General features: G+C 45.8%; 1 pseudogene; it reads left to right on the forward strand.

The window, feature by feature from the left end:
* The window catches only part of LOC138480558 (GDP-mannose 4,6 dehydratase pseudogene), a 47001-nt pseudogene extending 29042 nt beyond the window's left edge, over nt 1-17959 (forward strand).
* The last annotated feature ends 592 nt before the right edge of the window (nt 17960-18551 follow it).

The following is an 18551-nucleotide window of genomic DNA, read 5'->3' on the forward strand; positions in this document are numbered from 1 at the left end:
GAGCGTTAAGGGTAGGTAGGACCAGAGGTACTAGGGCTTCAGCTGTGATGTTGCGCTTGTTTCTGGTTGGGCAGGCCGGTGCCATGGGGCATTTTTTAGGAACTGTGTGGTTGATGTGAATTTCGAGAGGGATAAGGTAATAATCCATCCATGTGAGAGGTTGGGGGTCCCTACAGGTGGTGTTACAGTTAAGAGTTGCAACCCAGTCGATGATTCTACCTTTCTGGTTAGTCGGTGAGGTACTGAGTTGAGTAAATCCATGCTCAGTTAGGGCGTTAGTTAGGGATGTGGCTGGGGCGTCCTTGGGGTCGTTGTAGCCAAGATTGAAGTCACCGAGGATAATCGTTTGTGCTAGTGGTCTGGAATTTTCAGTGTTGTTTGCAGTGATGTCAGGAGGGCATGGGGGTCTATATATGAGGTGAAGGGTGATCGTGCTTGTGGGAGAGGTTTGAATCTTGACTGTGAGTAGCTCGCAGGATTTAAGTGTTAGGGTGGAGACAAGTCTACAGCCTAGTAGTGATTTGGAAATAATTGCTACGCCTCCTCCTTTACCATTAGGTCTGTCAGCTCTGAGGATGGAGTAGTTGGTAGGAATAGCTAGCGATAGGTGTGGTCCAGATGCCTCGTGTAGCAATGTTTCTGTTAGGGCAAGGAAGTCGAGATCGTGGGTTAGAATGGTGTCAGCAATTTCTGTGGGGTGTGCGGCCAGGGATCTGACATTGAGTAGGGCTCCTTTTTGGGGGAGTGGTTCTGGCTTGTTGGGGGTCTTTCATTTATTTAAAGTTTTGGTGTTGAATTTTGCAGGGTGGTTGCTAGTTATATGGCAGAACCTAGTACCTAGTCTGTTGTTGCGGGCCGTGATATCCGGATTAGCAAAGCATACAGAATATGGGGATTTCAGTGTGGGAGGTACAGTGTGGCATGGGACACTGGGTCTACTATAATTAGGAGTTATGTTGGAGATGGTGTTGTCAAGGGGGCTATTGTCTGTGGAGGGGGTATGGTGGGGGTGGAGGCTGGGTGGGAAGGGCGGCTGGGAGGGTAGGAGGGGCGTGGGGCAAGGGATCGGGTAGTGCCTAGGGCATCCAAGAGTGGTTAGGTCATCGTTGAAGGTTATGAAGTTGTTGCCGCTACAGGGTACATTGTCTAGCATGATGCAGAAGGGGAACATGGTAAGGATAAGCCAGGTGATCATGGTCTGGGCGTGAGGTTGCGCGATGCAGGTCCAGTGCACTCTTAGGTTGGGTTACCTTGGGGCAATGCCTAGTTTGGAAAATACACTCTGAGGTTAAATGCAATAGGGTAACGTCTGAGAGTATGTGCTGGCAGGCATGGGTAGGCACATAGAGACATATAAAGTTGGCGCACTGACTGCAGTGACAGTTATGGTAGGTGGGAGACAGGCTAGTAGGGGCTTCCCCTAACGATGGATGGGCAGTAAGGAATAGGGCCACCTGCGGCTGGGTGCATTAGAGCATGGGTAAATCAAGATTTACCTGGATTTCCATAGTCACCTGAATAATCAGGCACTCAATAGGCATTGAACACATATGCCACATTGATTGAGTTGATGCACATATAACACCTGCTGTCAGGCTCGGATACCAAGTTAATCAGAGATGCCCATTCACTAAATGATGGTTTTAATGCTCTCATTCGGAACATTGTAGTGATGTTTTCTTGAAAGACTTGCCTTTGGGCTTCCAGGAACGATGATCTTTATTCACACTGATTGTGTTGAGCTTACACATTCAAGTACATAACTCTTTTATCTGTTTGTTAGATGGCTGCCCTGGACATTTGTGGAATCTCTCTTGTTATAGTTTACAGGTTTTAAACACATTTTCCAAATGATTACTAATGAGGTCCCCCATAGTCTTTTTTTCTGGCTCAAGAGATGTCCCTGGTTTCACACAGTTAATACTGTAAATGTGTATATTTTCTGACTGTCTTGTTTATGAATATTGTAGTAAAGGCTCTATCTTTGTTCAGTAATTTAGCATCTTCTTTTGTGATAAAAATCAACACTTTGCATGTTTTACAGAAGCAGAATAAAGTTGGTATTCTACTTGAAATCCCTATATAGTTTGGTCACATAGGTCTCATAACAAGTATTGGTGTAGTCAGGATGGTGAGAGCTCTGAAACTATTTTCATCTGAGCTGGATCCCTTTCCGGACAGATCTTTTTAAATATTGTATCTCAGCCATGTCTAAAGATCTATTAATTATTGTTAATGGGAGGGATAGTTCCTAGCATATTAAATAAGAAGGGCTTTTGCCTCTTTCAAAAGGCACCAAAAAGGATCCTATGATCAAAGCTAACTGTGGGACTATCTCAAACCTCCCCTTTGTAAGTGATTTATTAGAAGTGGAGCTTACATGTCATATTCTTAGTTGTCTGGAAAAAAGGAGAAGATATTGGCAGACAGTTGGACTTTCCTCCACCTAGGAGACAATGACCATTCTGATAAGGGAAACTGCTAGACCTGAGGGATGGATGGAAATCAGGTGACATGATGTTATCATAGCAACCACTACCTTTATTAGCATGGACCGTACAATTTCAATTCAAAACCCTCCTCGCACCCCACCCCCGCGAGCATCTTATTGGATCAAATGGCCAAAGTTCACTCAGATTGTTTTTTTGTTGTTGTTTTTTTTAGGGTGGGCAGCTTTGCTATCTCATCTCACCTTGCTGTCAAGGTCCATATGAAGTTCTTCAGGGCTTGCCATTCTTGCCTCTTTTTTGAATATCTTGTGTTATTGCTAGTCCATCTCTTCACACTGTTGAAGAATAGTTGCTTTATTATTTCACCTTGTTTTCAGTCAGTCTGACCATCTATATGATTGGATTTTCAAATGCAAGATCTGTGATTGTTTTGTCAATTAATTCAAGTAATAGTTCTCAATTTGCCCCTACACTTCCCATAAGCACATATGGAACACTATTGCATTTTTATAATGATTCACTAGTTGTAATCCATAAACCAGTTTCAGGTTATGTCCTGCTCTACTACGAACCTCAAGTGCTCTCTCTGTAGTGATATGTAGTCGTTGATAAAGTCCTCTTTCAGCCACTCAATTCAATTAATTGGAACATTGAAAATTGCGGGCCTGAACAACTCATGAGCTCCGGGCCCTGACGGAATTACTGATGTCCAGTTGAAACTACACTGTGAGGTGTGGGCTGAACTTATTTCAGAAATCATCAACAGGTGTGCCTTAAGAAAAACAATTCCTGACTCTTGAAAGACTGCAAATATCAAATCAATGTTTGTAAAGGGAGACAAGCCCAATCCTGATAACTACAGGCCAATAACCCTCCTGGATACAATCAGCAAGATATTTGCGTCAGTAGCCCTGGACAGATTTCAACTGTGGTCAAAAGAGGGATGGTGCTTCGACAAATTCCAATCAGGTTTTGTCAAGGGCCTTGGCACGATGGCAAACATCATGATGATCAGTGCACTGAAAGCCAAGATTCTGACTGGATGACCCAAAGTCTACATGGCCTTTATAGACCCGACTTAGGCCTTTGATAGGGTGAATCGAAGCGCAAGCTATGGGCTAATCTGTCAAAATGGAACTTCCCAAGACCAATAACAGATCCCATCAAAGCCTCATACTCCAGAACCACCATGAGGGTGACACTGAATGTTACAGGCCACTTGTCGGCAATGATACGCACTGCAAGAGCCATCAAACATGGCTGCCCTTTGGCGCCCACACTTTATAATGCCTACATAAGAGACATGAAGACCTAGACGCCTCCACTCAATCTTTTCCACCTACAGTAGGAGACAAAAAGGTATCATGTCTCCTATATACGGACAACATCATCTTGTTGGATCAAATGGCAATAGGTCTTCAACGACAATTGAATAACATCTCAGCGTATCTAACAAAAAACGACCTTCAAATTAACCCAGTGAAAACAAAAATCTTAGTCCTGGAAAAAGCTTCTAAGAAAATGTCCCAATTCCATTGGCACTTAGAGGGAGTCAGCCTGGAAACAGTCTCAAGCTTTAAATACCTTGGCATTACAGTCAGCAAGAGCCTAGTAGAATCCTCCATGCAGCTCACCTTAATCACTAAGATGAAGTCTCTAGCTTCCCAGACAATGGCTCTTGATAAAAAATGTGGGCACTTCTCTCTTATGCCAACCTTTAATTTTTATAAGGCCAAGGTCATTCTGGCAATTACATATGGTGCCAAAGCACTGCTGAGGATTCCGGGCCAACTTTGGGCCAAACTCGATGGCCTTTACTTGCGGAAAGTATTGAACTTACCATCTTCCACACCTGTGGCATGTATTAGACAATAATTAAGTCTCGTCTCATTAAAGGCAGTGTCAGATAGAAAGAGCCTGCTGTGTTATAGAAAGATTCAACGTACACCTCGTCGCAAAATATTGGAACTCATCAAAAATGAAATGGACTGCAGTAAACATGCAACTCTGATGGAGTGTGCCCGAAAAAATCGGAATCTTCTAGATGCGATCGGCAGCTCAGAAGGAGAGCTAGACCACAACCCGTCAAAAGTCAAGTTGCAACTAAATCGTTGGGACTGGATCCAAACTTAAGAATCAGCCTCAAAGTACAAATTAACTGCTCACTTACCAGCCACCAAACAGAAGGTGAACCAAGTTAGGAACTACTTGGCAAAATTCCCTGACAGACATTTACGAGCCACTCTCTTAAAAGTCAGATTAAATATTTTAAAAACCAACGAGATCGTAAAAATCCGGGGTCAATCAATCACCGACTCTTGCCACTATTGCAAAAATAATGAACAGACGTAGACCATTCGACCGCTAATATTATCCTGCCCGGGCACAGAAAACGCCAGAGACATCTACCTATGACACCACTTAAAAGAATAGATCTTGCTTGAAGAAGAAGTTTGGCAGTATAGACTTGTTAGTGGTGACAGAATACCACTTGCAATGGCTGCTGCCAAGATCATACAAGCCATTGGGTTGGATCAAGACCTCAGGGGGGATACACGGCAGAATTAAACCCAGTGAAGAACTTTACCCTAGCTATTCTACAGATCCACTACTTGTACTCAAAGAGAACCTCAATTCATATAATGAGTATTTTTAACACCCCCTTCCCAAGTAAAGACACTTTTCAGACTTTGGATTTATATTCATTGAAATCCTCTTCTTTATAAAAATTGTTTTGATATAATTAAAATTAAAACAAGAAAAATGAGTTTCCTTTCACTATAGTCTTTACTTTTACATTCTTCAATGACTAATAGATTTACAATGCCCAGTACCATGCCACCTATTATTACATAGCTGTTACACTTTTAATGGATGTCATTGCCTCACAAACATTTCTTTGTATTACTTCAAAAACTGCTAGATGTAGGATACATTTCAGTGCATCACTGACATTGCATTGCAGTCATTCAATTACTTTAGGCTTAACAATGTTTTCACTATAACTCAAATATTGCTTTGTATTCCATCAATGCAATTTAGTTATAAAGTGAAAATAATATCCCAACATCAATCTATTTCATGTTAATTAATAATTCATGTCAATCAGTAGCGGTGTTCACTAATCTCTGGAATTTCACCTATCTCTATCATAAGTTGATGCCGTATCATTAATTAGTTCTTAAACTCTTAATATGTCTCGGTCTTTGCATGATTTTGAATGTCAACATTACAATGATTCAAATATTTAAGTCAGTCTCTCAAAATGCTTTTATGACTGGGTCTTGTTCTGGATGTGATTGTAATGTAAACATTGCTCCTAGTGAAAAAAATGTCAACTTTCAATGCATTTGCGCACCAGTACAGAGTGTGCCCTACTGCTTTTATGGTGCAACTTTGCACTTGTGCCGTAATAGCACTAGGGCAAACTTTGCACCAGTGAACGTTTTCTGTAATCTGGAACCAGAATGTCTTTTGATGGGGCTCTTTTTGCAGAAAAACAGTACATCTGAGTAATAATAAAGAATCCACACGTCCTTTAGCAATATCATGTCCAGATGTCTTTGTTTACTGACTTTACCGCCCCGGGTGCCACTCTTTCAACTATGTGTGGACCCATGAACCTGGGAGCGTTCCACTTTCGGTTAAAGCTCCTCAGTAGTACGTTGTACCCCTCTTTCACCTCGTGGGGCATGAGGTGGTGATCTGATCCAGGCTTGTTTCGCAACTCAAACAAGGCTAGAGGAAGGCAGTAAAGCCAATTCTTCTTAGTCGCCTGCTGTGTTTTCACAATGGATTCTTTTAAGAGGCCATTAAGATGTTCACAGACACCACTGGCTTGTGGGTGGTATGCACAGGCAAACCTATGTTTGATCCCAAGTAACACAGTGATGGGCTGGAATAGTTCATTCGCGAAATGGGGACCATTGTCTGACCTTAAAACTTCACAGACCCCCCACCTCGGGAACACTTACCTCACCAGAAATGTTGCTGTCTGGAGTGCATCAGCATGGGAGCACAGGCCAGCCTCAATCCACCTTGAGAACAGGCATACCACCACAATCATGTATCGGTAGCCTTAGCATATATTGATCATATCGACATAGTCGATGTGCAGGTGTAGGAATGGTCCTTCAGGCCATGGAATTGTACCTTTTATTACTTGTAACGTGGGACCGGCTGTAAATTGTTCACAGGTGAGGCAATTGCTGATGAAGATTGCCATGTGTGCATTTAATTCGGGACAGAACCATAACTTTTTTATTTGTGCTGCAATTACCTCTTTTCCTGTATGAGTGGGGTGGTGCAGTTGGGCTTATTCTGTGTTTAGTAGGGCCAGAGGCATAACTAATTTCCCTGTGTTATTTTGTCTCCATAGTGCATCTGTTGGGGACATTGTACATCCTCTTTTTACCCATAACTCCTTTTCTGCCATTGGGGCTGCTGAGGTGGGAGGTGCGTGTAGCCTTCTTTCATTATCATTTGTCATGCCCTTCACCTCTCTTTTTGTTTTTTCTTGGAGGTCCCATATGTCGCCAGAATATGCAGCTTGCTGTGCATGGGAGTCTGCTGCTTCATTTCCTCTAGATATTGGATTTCACCGTGTGTGTGTGTCCGAAATTTCACCAGTGCTACTAACTCATGTGGTTATGTGATTACTGTTATTAGTTCACCCAGGAGGAGAACATGTTGCACTGGGGTACCATCTGCTCTTCTAAATCCCTGTCACAGCCATCTTATTAATCCTGAGTGTACTGTTGACGTGACGTAGGCACTGTCAGAATATATTGTTACTCTTTTGATATTACTTTCTTCTAGAGCCAGTAATAGGGCCACTAGTTCTGCTGCTTCTGCAGAATATTGTGGGGGTAATTTGACGCATTTCACTGGCTTGCTTGTCCAGTCCTTCGTTAATCACACTACGGCTGCACCTGTTCCTCTTATGCCATCACTCTGATCAATGGTTGAGGACCCATCAATGTACAATATATCACCTCCCTCGAGGGCGTCTTCATCTACCTTACAAGTGGACAACTAGTACTCAATGGCATATTTACAATTGTGAGCATGTTCACCTTCTGTTACTACCTCTGCTATGAACTGTGCAGGGTTAAAATTGTTGCATCTCACTATTTTCAGTTCTGGTCTTGATAGTATGGTCTCATATCCCGTTGCCCTCTCGGTAGTGAGTGTGCTTTTTGGCTTGTGCAGAATTGCGAAGAGGGCGTGCTCCACATACAGTGTTGTAGAGCATCCCATTGTTATGGATGATGAATTTTCTATTGCAAACGCTGCAGCAGCCAAGTGCTATTCGCATGGGAAGTGACCTATCATTACTGGGTCTAGATGCCCGCTGTAAAATGCAAGAGGTTTGTGTTCCATGCTTGTTTTTGAATGAGTACTTCTTTCATTACTGCACCATCGCAATGCGAAAAGATATAGAATTCCTGTTAGTAATAGGCCCAGGACTGGTGCTGTTGATATGGCCACTTTTAATTCATTGAATGCATCAGTCATCTCTCTCGTCCACCCCAACTTTCTGCCCCCTCTTTGTGCTTCTCTGAGGGCTACCAGTAGGGGTCCTATATTTGTGCTGTAGTCAAATACCCATGCTTTGCAATAATTGCAGAGACCAAGAAATTGCTGCAACTCTCGTATTGTTTGTGGCTGTGGTGTATTCATCATTGTTTGTGCTCTTTGTGGTGCGATGTTCCGCCCTTTTTGTGCTATGTTCTGCCCTTTCTCGGCCAACGCTGTGAGCATCTTCACAGAGTCCCTCCTGAAATCCTCTTCGGTGGTGCTACAGATGAAAATGTCATCTACATATAGTGCTCTCAGGCTACACACTGTGATTTCAAGCTCAACATTCCCCAGGTGCATCTGTATAACTCTGTTAAAAATGGATGGTGACTCGCAGTAGCCCCTAATGAGAAGAATGCGTTCTTGAGGTCAATTACAGTGAACCGTGATGCTTCTGCTGGTATCCCACACAATATTGTGGCCAGGTTAACTGCCACCGGGCACTCTGTCTCTACAATGTGGTTGAGGGGTCTCAAATCTCAAATCTTGTATGAAACGCCAAGACCCTCCCTTGGCCTTGCGCACAGTGTACACTGCATTATTGCATGGTGATTCTGTACCAATATACCCCTCTCTATTAGTGCGCTTATTGTCTCATAAATCCCTTCATCAGTTTCTTTTGACAGTGGGTATTGTCTGACTCTGGGCAGTATTGCACTCTTTTTTAGTTTTATCTTCACCCCGCAAATGCTTTTTATGCAACCTACATCATAGGGACTACTCATCCATAGTGAGGCATGCACCATAGCCAAGACTTCCTCACAAAAATCAGGTGGTGCTGGGAGGGGTGCCTCTAGTGCCATTGCCATTTTCTGTGCTACCTCCGTGTATGTCACTTTTAACCAGACGTAGACATTCATCCCGAACACCATCTCGCCATCGCTTCCTTGTCTGAGAACCGTTCCTCATCTGACACCTGGGTTCATATACACCCTTCCGCCAGTGGTATCACTGCTCTCCATGCCTTACCCTCCTCGTCCACAGCGTGAACAGCAATCCAGTCCTGCCTAGCTACTATTCCTTCAATGTCCACTAATATATATTATTATCTCCTGCGGACATCTCTAGCTGGAAAAGGTAGGTGGCTGGTCTCCTCCACACTTTACCCACAATTCCTGGGAGACATGCTATTGCCATGTCGGTCCTATATTGGAAGACCTCGGCGTCCACTGGTACTGTTTTGCCACAATAAGCCTGAAGTATGTGTTTCACTGTGAGGATGTGTATGCCTGGTGTGGAGGATATTATGCCTTTGTCAGTGAAGGAGATAGTCATATTTAATCTGCTCATGATGTCATGCCCTAGTATGTTTACTGGTGCTTGTTTTGAATATAACAAGGGCAGAGACAGGTTGTGATCTCCGGCAGATAAGGATATGTTATTAGTAAATCGAACCACCGCTCGAGCCCCATAAAAATCCTTGAGTGTGCATGGCATTGCCTGACAATTTGAACTTCCCCTCCTTGATGCAGGATCTAGTGGCCCCTGCATCAACTACGAAGGAGAATGTCTTGTCAGCTATCGCCACCTTTATGCGTGGTTTCTCTGCAGGGTTAGGTGTTACCAACAGGATGGGACACAACAAGGAAGTCATTGGCTGTCCTATTTGGGGTACAATGATTGTCCGTTACCTGTGTAGGGGTAATGTCCCATGATCGTTACTCCCCCCATTCGCATCATCGGTACCGTGGTGTCCATGGGTTGTTGTGAATCGTCTTGTAATTGTGTTAGTTGCTGCACTGTGTGGACATGTTGTTGTTTGCTGTTATCATTTGCTGTTGTGCCTGTTGTTGAGCATGTTGGTGTGGTGTCTGTTGTGTGTTGGACATCACATGCAGTTGCTGTTGTTTCTGTGGTTGTGGCACGTTATATTGCTTTCCCATCTGCACCTGACCCGTCTGCTGGGCCTCTTGTTGATAGTAATTATTTGGTCCCCCTTGGTAGCCCTGTTGTCCCTGTTCACCCCATCCTGCCTGTGCCGGTCTTGCCCTGCATGTGCATGCTACATGTCCTACCAACACGCATGTCCAACATGTGGGAGGCTCCGTGCCTGCCATGGAAATCCCCCTGTGCTCGTATCCCTGCTGTCCATATTGGGAGTACCCTCGAAACCCACACCCCCAGTTGGTGTGCTGATGGTCCAAATCCTATCCCTTTGTTAAAACCTGCTTTCCCTCTATAGTTGCTCGTATATCCATTGCCCATTGTCATGTACCCTCCCCCATGGGTTGTGCATATTGTTGTGGTGCTGTGTAGTGGGCGGGGGTGGCAATTGTTGGGTCATGGGTGGTACTTGTGGTTGCTGTATGGTTGGTTGTTGCTGTGCGAGTGGTTGCGCCTGTGGGGCAGGGCTTGTTATGGGCGCTCCCTAGGGCATATTCTGATAGTTTTTTCAGAACCAATTTTGCCTCATCTGCCTTCCTGTATTCCTCTTTTTGTTTCATCTTCTCTTGCCATAGTCTACAATGGTGCACTATATTTAGTTGCATCTCTGGCCATGCCTTTGCTTCCTTTCCCACCAACTTTTTCAGTTGTCTCTGCACGGTTTCTGGGAGCCCCTGTATCAGTATATGATAAAAGATAGCTAATGTTTTGTCCCACGGCTCCTATGTTTCAAGGCGCCACTTCTCCGGAATTTCTTGGATGTACTTAACAGGATCCTCGTCCTCATGCATTTTGCGTGACGTAATCCCCCCTATGTCTGATGTGTCAGTGTACTGTACCCTTAATGCCTGCCATACCACGTGTCTACAATTTACAAATGGTGACCCGTTGTGCGATGTGTTGCTGATTGTCACCCCAGGGAAACCCGCCCTCTTCCAAATGTCATCTGCAGCATCGCCCAAAATTGAGATCAAGAGCCCCTTGACGTCACCAACCACTAGACTGTGCCCTGCTGTCAATTTTTCCTTTTCGTATATCCATTTCCCCGCCCCTGCGCTTAAGGAGGATAGCCTGCACTTAATGTTCTCCTTGGCTGCATGTTTCCAGGGTACATATTGTGGCCTTGTCCCACACCTTTCCAATAAGGGCATCTGTGTGTATTCAGCCATGTCCTCTGGTGTGCGCTTATGCTGTGTTGTCTGTATGTCCAGTGTGTCATCTTCCATATCGGACAATTCATCAAATATGTCTATGAGGTTGCGTGCATGATGCATGTCCCCTGTTCCCCTGTGTACCCCGTGTTGGTATGAATGGCCCTTGTTGTGCTCTTTCACTGCCCCCTCCCTGCTGCGCCTGGGGAGGTCTCTGAGCCTGTTCACATATGGTGTGTGTGTGGCCGACGATGTTACTGTTTGTAGTGTATCTCCCCTCTGCGTGCTTGTACTTTCCTGTCCGGCTGTGTTTTCTTTTTGAGTTCTGCATTCCTATGATGACCCTGTGCCTGTACGTGTGATGTAGAGCTTGCTAAGCCCCTCTCCGTTCTCATCGCTCTGTCCTCCGCATTATTCTTCCCCATCCTCGTCACAGCAAAACCCCCTGGGCGTAGTTATCAGACTGTTACCGTTTCCAAATCTATGTCCATGCACTTTCCTTCATCCACGGTATCCACCCCTACCTGGGGTGCTGTCACCACTTCGCTACCGCGTGCACTCGACTTACTCCTCGTGGCCCTGTCATTTCCTTTTGCGCTCGTTCACCTGGCCGTTCATCCTGATTTTCCATGTCCGCCTTGACTCTGCGTAGTTCCTTCATTATGGCGCCACTCACCTCACTCAGGGCCTCCCTATCCCTTGTACTCACTTCTCCACTACCCCTCGCTAGTATGGTGTCTATTATCCTGCCCTCTTCATACTTACGTGCGTGTCTGATAGGATCTTTTTCTTCCAGAGTGTCCTCGCCCTGTCAGCCTCTTCCCTTTCTTCTTCCCTTCTCCTATTCCCCGCTGCTCCATACGCGCTGCCCTTTCTGTAATACCCTGTATGAGTGCCTCCTCCTGCTCCCTTTCTTCTTTGCCCTGCTGCTCAAGTTCCATCCTCTCTCCTTTTTCCCTCCCCAGCTGCACCTGCCTCTCTCGTTCCTTTAGTTCAAGGTGCTTAATGGGTATGCTTTATGTTCTCTTTAGGTTGGCTATCTTCGCTTCCACCCTTTCTTCTTCCTCCTCTGCTCGGTTCCCTTTTTCTATGCTACTTACCTCTTCCTCTCTCTGCGCCTGAATCATTTCCATTGTAGTTTTAAAAGCACCTGTGCTGCTATCCATTCCTTCTAAATCAAGCTGGGCTTTCCTTATGCCGTCATCATTCATCTGTGTCCCTTCCATACCTACCGTGACCTCTTTAAGTGGCGTGTTTCGGTAATGCTCTCCTGACGCATATGGTGGAGGGTTGTATGTAGGGTTTGAATAGCCCTCTGCTCTTGTCAAATCTAGGGGCTTGGCTGCTTCTTTTAATTATCTAATTGGGTATAGCCCTTCTGTCTCTTCTTCGCTCTCCTCAGCATTGTCTGCGACACCGCCGGGAGGGACCTGAGGAGTAGTGCACCCCTCTCCCTCGCTCTCTTCTTTCTTTACTTCTTGCATGCTCATCATCCCTGGGCCGTACCCCTAAAACATCCTGCAAAGCTGGAAAATTTCTAAATGATTTGTGAACTTCTTCCCCTTGTATGTGTTGTGTAAGTACACCAGCAATTAATGTTGAGCTTCCTTATAGAAATGACCATTGGGTGGCCACGCAATTCTTATTCTTTCATTTGTACCCTTATTCCATTCTAAACTGTACTTTACTATCTTATCTCTGTATGGTGGCAATGTTGGACAAATGTATTGGAGTGGTGATGTTAACGTGTGGTACCCATGGTGGGTTCATATCCTATAGTACAATGACATTTTTAAATATATACCACTGTTACCTGGCCCCTAGTTGGGGTTTACCGACTCTCCGCTGCCAGTAGGAAGGAAAACATGTGCCTTAAAATCCTCTTAATCACTTCAACACCTATTTCTCTGTTGTCTTGGACTGGGCCGCCGTCCTCCGACACGCCGCTCTGTGCTTCTAGGGCCCCCTTCAAAGCGTGCCGTGTGAGGTTCCCGCGATCCCGCATTCAGCGTGGTGTGCTCTTGGGCTGCCCCACCCTCTCGGGATAGCCACTGCTCGGCAAGCCCGTGTTGTTGTTTGAGCCCCTCCTCTCCTTTATTGCCTCACAGCCTGTGCTGCGTATGGTTGTACCATGCCACCCACACGGGTGGTACCGCTACTCGGCACAGCCCCCTCCTCGAGGACATGCCAGCGTTCTCTGTGCGCGGCCACCTGCTCACCTGTAACCCACCCTAGCCACTGGCCGCGCCTCCAATCTTCATAAAAACACGATGTCCTATGCAATACACTATGGGTGATGTCACCAGCTAGCACAACGTACTACGTACACACAGTTTGAACATGTAATGCGTGCCACTTTCCACATAAGAAAACTCCACAATCCCTACATCTGTCTTGCCACTACATGTGGGGTGGAGTATCCATTAATCACCTATCTCAATATAGTTAGTCTGCACCCGCTGCATTGCCTTGTGTGTGATACATTCGCTCACGAGGGGAACTTAACCAGCCAATTATCTTCCACTATCTGAGAGAGACTCTAGCTACCTACTGCGGGAATCCGTCCTCTATTCACCAAGCTAACACACTAAATTAATAGGAAATCTCATCTACTCATCGAACTACAATGCCAACTCATAGGAATACCACACCCCCAGACATGTGTTCGCCATGTAAACCAATCAGCGCAGCACTCTGTCCAACACTTAGGGACTCGACACCCCACCCAATATGCACATCAACAGAAGAAGGGACTACCTCTGCTCCGTTCCCTACTACAACTCACGTGCCTATCAACACTGATACACCAAATTTTGCGACAATGTAAGAACCACCGCCACCCTATTTACAATTCCTCCCCCCACCGGCACAACACAATATTGCTTGTTGTGTGGTGCATACTCACATTTGGCTCACGTCTGCCGGTGCCGCTTGGCTGCAGACACCCCTCCCGATCAGCTCGCCACTTCCCCTCATCTGGACCATGTCTGGAGACTCACCAACCGTGGGCGGGAAAATGTTGCGGTCGGCTCCCAACGGCCAATCTCCGGATTGCGCAGTCAGGTCGTCTTGCAGTTCTGCAATGGTCCTGCAGTCCTCCAAAGGGGCAATGGCAGAGGGGGCTGCGTTGCCAGGCCACCTTATCACAGACAATCTCGCTGGGACCTCCAACATGTTAGGGTAATTTCTGGTGGTCGGCAGAGCAGTACCCAGGGTCCGAGGACCTCTAGCTCTCGGAAGGCCCTAACTTCTTCCTTGTCCGAAAGAAGTAGAGGGGCCACACAAGAGCAATTAGTTACTGCTGTTTATTAGAAGAAACAAGCAGGGACAAATGCATGGAGCGGAGGTTCCAGGCAACCTCTCATCGTAATCGGGCTTGCAGGCCCGTTTTGTACCTGAGTGATATAACAGTTTGCATCACCTGCGAAAGCTCACCCCCCAACCTACCACCACTCCGGGTTGGTTCCCTGAGCGGTAGGTTTAGTATAGGACCATATAGTGAAAGGATTTATTGGTAGAGTAGAGGTCAGGTTGTATGCTTGGTTCATCCCTAATAATTGTTACTTTGAAAATGATACATGGAGAGTGTTAGTGATTGGTTGTGTGGTATTGTCGTCAGTGGTTAGCCCCCCATATCCTGATTGGTCCATCAGCGAGCCCCCAAGCCTGGGACCATCGTCATTCCCAGCCTGCAGTGTACCTGGTGCTGACAACAATGTTTGACTATGTGTCAGTGAAAGACAATGGACAAGTCCTGCTACTGCCGTGTCTGAGTTGTTACAACTTTGTTGCAAGAGGGGCCCCAGACGTGGGACACCAGTGCTTCTTCAGTTTTCGGTAATTGGCACTATATCAGGTCGGCCGGGTCACGTGTTGAGAGACCGTGCTTGAGGCAGAATTATGGGGATTTGATTTATATTTTGCTTCGAGTAGTCGCAGCAGTGGCGAGTGTCACCTTGGCTTGGAGAGAAGGGAATGTGGATTGCAACACCGTGACCTTGGCTGCGGTGGCTCCAGCCAGGGGCTGTTCTGCATGCTCAGCACTTTGTAGCTCCGTATGAGTTGTTTCTGGCCTGTCAGCTCTGGTCTGAAGCCTACTTTGGCTTGGTTGTATGTTGTGGCATAAGCATCATAGGGCAAGGGGTTCTGGGGTGCAGTGTGGTTCCTTGTACATCGTTCCATCTATAGAGTCTTGTCTCCAGGGTTAGTAGCATGAAGCCTCTGCAAGCATATACACAACTCTTTCGGCGTCATGCGTTTCCGCGATGCGGTTGCTGGCCTATATGAAAAATAATAACGATGCACGTCTGTGAGTGTATGCGGTCTGCTAAGTCATAGCACTGAGCATGTTCTTCATGTGGATTGGTGTGTATCTGATCCAGGTGTGTGGCAGCACATGTGTTTCTGTCTATCATGGCTATGTCGTCATATCATCTCTAACGATGGCAGCTTAGGTTGCGAAGCTTTTAGTCAAGCTGGTCCATACGATCGGTCCCAGCTCCGTCTTGGTTCCCGCCACGTTTCTTGGGCGGGATGCGGCCTGGTTTCACAGGTGGAGCCTGGTCACAGTGTGCTTGGGATCTTGGACAGTGGGCAGAGGTGCATACTCGTGCGGCTAGAGGTTCTTTGGCCGTGACGTCGTCTTCCACAGTTTACACGTGGGTTGGGGGAAGGGACCCTCCCATTTTTCCTCTTCAGTACGGAAGGCAACCTGCTTGCTGAGGACGTTGAAATGAACCCTTAAGTTCCATGATAGCACTTGAATAGTTGGATTGCTTAATATGGTGCTCCAATTACCAGTGGTTTGTTGGGTGTATGTCAAGCTCAACCAGTAATTAGAATACCATTTTATATTTGTTGTTGTCAATTAACTGTACTATACATTGGCCCTAACCATAGGCATTACACCACATGTGTAGACCCTCAGACCTCTGATTACTATATGATCCCAACACTCTAAGTCTGGGACTTAGAAAATGCTGTCACAAGCAGAACCTTTGCATACAACCCATTACAACAAAGTGATAGCAGGACTTCTGTTTCTGCCAGCCAATTGTTATTTACTATTTTGTAAGAGAAATGAATACCTAACAAGTCTGCTCTGTTGTCATTAATACATTCCGTTACTTCTATATCTGTGGACTTCACAGTTCCCAGGCAGGGCACGTTGGGCAGCAATAATAAGACATGTTGATGATTTAGTGCCAGAGGAACAGAGGGTCCAGAATATAGCTTCAAGACCCATTTTTTTGCCATGATTGAGAGTACTGTTCACTAAATTCAAATGCTGTGGAGCTTGTGTCTGCTCAATTGCACCTCAGCATTTCACTGTGTGAATGTTCTTCCCCTCATCATCTTAATTATGTTCAACACTGAAGCGGACAGATCCACCTTCATCCAGGAGAGATCAATTTAATTTTCTTTGCAGGATCATTCACCAAACGCCACCAGCGTGCTGCAATTGCACTTGCCCCGTAAACTTCTCTGTTGTGCTTCTCTTGTAGTTAACATTTTTGACAAGTCAAGTTCACTCAAGTTCAATTTTAATAAATGTTTCCCTGGAGAGTAAGTAGACGAGATTAATGTAGAGGACACATTTTAGTTGAAGGAATAAAGCAATCCATATGCTACCTATCTCAGCCAGGGGCTTGGGCACTCCCCTGGAAAGGCCATCTGCACTTAAAGTCCCTGTACTTGAAGCCACCCTGATATATTCCAACACACCTGTAACACCAATTCCTCAAGGCCCTCCCGCATGATGCAGAAATTATGCACAGATTGGACTCCGGCTTCCTTCTAACACTCCTCTCACTTGTACCTGTCACCATCTTCATCCTCGCTAGCAGCCCCGGAGGTACAGAATATGGCACAAAATCAGCATACCTGCGCTGCTTCAAAGCGCCTCTCCTCGGAGTACGGCAAGCCCAGGAATCACTGGGCAGGATGGCTCATACTTGGCCGAGTTCCTGTTGAAAAATGGCTATGAGGTACATGGAATTGTGGGCCAATCAAGCTCTTTCCACACAGGTCGGATCAAGCACCTGTCCGAATACTGAGAGGCTCACATTGAAGGAAACATGAGGATGCATTATGGCGAGCTGACGGACAGCACCTGCCTGGTAAAGATAGTAAACAAAGTGAAGCTGACTAAGATGTACCAACTGGAGGCCCAGAGCCACATCACGTGTTCCTTCAACCTTCCAGAGTACACCGCTGATGTGGACAGGGTTGGTCCTTTGAGTGTCGTGGATCCGGTCAAGACTTGTGGCCTTATAAACTCTGTCAAGTTTTACCAAGCCTCAACAAGCAAGCTTTATGGCAAAGTGCAAGAGATCTCATAGAAGGAACTACTCGCAGGTCACTTTATGGTGTTGCCAAACTATAAGCGTACCAGGTTGTCGTGAGCTTTAGGGAGGCATATAACCTGTATGTTGTTAATGGAATCCTGTTCAACCATGAAAGTCACAGTAGAGGGGCTAATTTTGTCACCTGTAAAATTACCTGATCTTTAACGCTTCAGCCTGGGGAATCTGGACTCCAAGCGGGATTGAGGTCAGGCCTGAGACTACGTTGAGGCTATGTGGATGATATTGCAGTTTAACAAACCAGAAGACTTTATCATAGCTACTGGGGAATTTGTGGAGAAAGCCATCAGGCACATTGGGAAAACCATTGTGTGGCAAGGGAAGGACGAAAATGAAGTAAAGAGACAGGCAAAATTCATGTGACTGTTGATCACAAGTATTGCAGGCCAACGGAAGTGGAATTCCTCCAGGGGGACTGCACAAAAGCATATGAGAAGGTAGGCGGAAGGTAAAAATCACTTTTGATGAGCTCGGTAAGAAAATGGTAGATGTGCATGTGCAGCTCATGGAAAACAAACCTAATGCCTAAGCTATGACACACCTTTTTCCACTCACACCTCTTGTTCCTGGAATACGTTTTCTTTCAGCATATCAGAAGAGATCATATGCCCTGCTGGGGAAATTTGCTCTGTGTGCAATGGTGTTGGTTATAGTTTGTGGCTGGCATATTCATCCTGCACTTAAATGGTTACCTGTAACTAGTTGGCAGATGTGTCTTCTTCTATTTACCTAAATGATCAAGACAAGATGAACTGCAATTGCAGTTTGGGCATTTTTGAGCTGTGGCATCATTTCTCTTTATTCCTATGACTTTGTTACCTATTAAAGGATCTAGTTGAAATAAAATGACCTACTACTATGACCACAAGATAAGCATTGTGGCCACTCCCTAGCCTTGCCTCCGGGCCCTGCATCTTGACTTCCTTATTCTTGTCTGGCTGCTTATACGGCCCACTTAATCCTCCCACCTGGGGCCTCGCTGTCTTCCTTCTGGTCCATTGCTGCTCCACTCCCTGCCATCATATCCTTTTCTTGTCTACTGCCTGCATAGTGTCACCCTGGCATGAGCCTGGCTGTCCTTCCTAAGTGTCTCCCCCGGTCTTTTTCTCAAAGCCCTTTTT

This window comes from Ambystoma mexicanum, chromosome 5p (assembly GCF_040938575.1).
Source record: "Ambystoma mexicanum isolate Mex_15411 chromosome 5p, UKY_AmexF1_1, whole genome shotgun sequence".
Taxonomy (NCBI): Eukaryota; Metazoa; Chordata; class Amphibia; order Caudata; family Ambystomatidae; genus Ambystoma; species Ambystoma mexicanum.